This window comes from Rattus rattus, chromosome 6 (genome assembly GCF_011064425.1).
Source record: "Rattus rattus isolate New Zealand chromosome 6, Rrattus_CSIRO_v1, whole genome shotgun sequence".
NCBI lineage: Eukaryota > Metazoa > Chordata > Mammalia > Rodentia > Muridae > Rattus > Rattus rattus.
Genome location: NC_046159.1, coordinates 39,307,665 through 39,310,200, shown reverse-complemented (window position 1 = coordinate 39,310,200; position 2,536 = coordinate 39,307,665).

Below are 2,536 nucleotides of genomic sequence, written 5' to 3'. Positions count from 1 at the left end.
TACCCTTCCCTCAGTTATAACCTCATTTTCCTGCTTGGTATACAACACTCTTTCTAAATAGTACATGAAGGGTCGAAAGGATTAGAGAAGAAACTGTTCTTATCCCTTTACCCAACCTGTCCCAGACTTCTAAAGCTACATCTGTTATTTGTGTCTAGCATGGTTCATGCTTGATCAGAGACCAAGACATATCTCAGGAGAAAGGAATTTTGGTTATGGTACACCTGCCACATGATGTCTGTCAACATAGCTGTCTGATGAGAGTGCATAAGAGCCCTTACCAATGAAGAAACAGCTGTTTTAATCAGTAGTAAGCTATTCGGAGACAAGGGGTATAAATTGTTGTCTCCAAACTATCTATTTGTTGTCTCTGAAAAGCTTACTGCAAACACACACACACACACACACACACACACACACACACACACACACACACACATCCAAGCGATCAGAAATAGTAACTTTCTTTGAGACAAATAGTTCACTCTGTTGCCCAGTTAGAAAATCTTGGCATTCAAAAGCATAAGGTTATGAATTTAAGCCCTAACACTGATAGCTACTGAATGTTTAACTTCAGGCAAAGACTGTCTCTGAACTTTTTCTTTTAGGAAATAATTATAAAAGAAATTCTGAACCCAGAAAGTGTTGCAAGACTCAGCATACTCACTGAAAAACCAGATGAAACCCACACTGTAGGTCTGGTATACAATAACTGCACAATAAACATTAATATCTGTCCCACTTTACTTCATTTAACTCAATAAAACAAGGTAGCAATGTGTATATTCAAGCATATGGCAAGTTATCTAATTGTACACAAGTCAACTTAATTTTATATGTATTAAATTCAGAACATTTTTCCTTTAACGTCAAGATGTCTCAGATTAAGTTCACTTAGAAAAAATATTAAAATGCATTTAAGTTTTTAAAAAGAGTTCCATTAAACTAAAAGTGTCAGACAGACTAGCTCAAACTAAAAGTATTACATGTAATGTACGGGCATAAGACAATTAATAGGATGGTACATGAATGATAGAATTTTGGAAAATATTCAGATATATGTGATGAACACCTCAAAGAGTTTCCAGAGACGTGATGTGGGAGTCCCAGGAAGCTATGTTCCTATGAAAGCCCTCAGCACCAAAGCAGAACAAACAAAATGGACAAGGAAGTGGCGGCTCCTGGAAGCACACTAACACAGATTAGCACAGCTCTTTACAGGATCTAGGTGATGAGAGGGCATTTCATGTCAACTTAACTGGACTGGGGACAACAGACAGCTTGTAAAAACGTGATTTCTGGGAGTGTCTGGGAGTGGGGTTTCTGGAAGGATCAGCGTACTAATGGGTATATAAAGTTGCCCTCACCAAAGATAGGTAGGCACATGCAGACTAGAGGAACAAAGGGGTAAAGGGAAGAGAGAATTTATATCCTCTGCTGAAGCTCTATCCGTCTGGTTCTCTGTCTTTCATCTTAAACCTGAATGTATACAGTCACTGGAACGCCAGCTTCCATTCTTGAGCCTTCAGATGCAGACTGAATGCTACAACTGTCCTTCCATAGTCTGTAGCTGGAGAATGAAAGACTGTGGAACTTGATGGTCTCTTTGGCCAAGTGAATGAATTCCTCTTTTATATCTTTTCTGTATCTTTATTTTCCTATCCATGTGTCTTTCATGTATGTATCAATCACTTATCTATATGTGTAACTGCCTATCGCTCCATTTTCTGGGTCTCTATAGAATACTGATTATTGGCTGCTTCTCTGGAGAACACTTACCAATGCAATGGAGATTTAAATTTAAAGATGACTGATTAGTTCAGCTGCCCACTAAGGTCCCCTAGAGTCTTATGAGGCTCTGATCCTATCATACAAAGGTTCCAACCACTATTTCAACCACTGACAAAAAACTTTTTCAAATATACTGAATCGGAGACTCCTGGGAAAATGCGGCATACTTCAGAACCTGGACTTTCCTCTGGTTCCTGCGTCTCCCTGAGCTGTGTCTCCCTGAGTGTCCTTAGCCTGCCTCCATCTATGACTGCACGCTGATTTCCATCACATTTCACAGGTTTTGCACTTCCTATTCGCTGGTGGCTTCCTTTGAGAATACAATCCAGATCACTCCACGGCAGTGATTTCCTCTGGGTATGAATGGTTGGAAGGCGCGGGGTAATTAAAACCCACATATGCAAGCATGTCTGAATGACTGATGTGAACTCCCCTCTGATTGGGGTCTGATTTGAATAAGAATGCCAAGCAGAGCCAAAGGAAAGTGAAGGCTACTGGAAGCTTTCCTATTCTGAAAAGAAAATGTCAGACCAGGGCTGGCTTCTTAAGTGTGCTCTCCCAACTCTCTCTCTCTCTCTCTCTCCTCTCTCTCCCTCCCTCTCTCCCCCCCCCCCTCCCTCTCTCCCTCTCCTCCCTCTCCCTCTCCTCCCTCCTCCCCTCTCCCCCCCCTCCCTCTCCTCCCTCCCCCCCCCTCTCCCTCTCTCTCCTCTCCTCTCCCTCTTTCTCCCTCTTTCTTCACACTGTA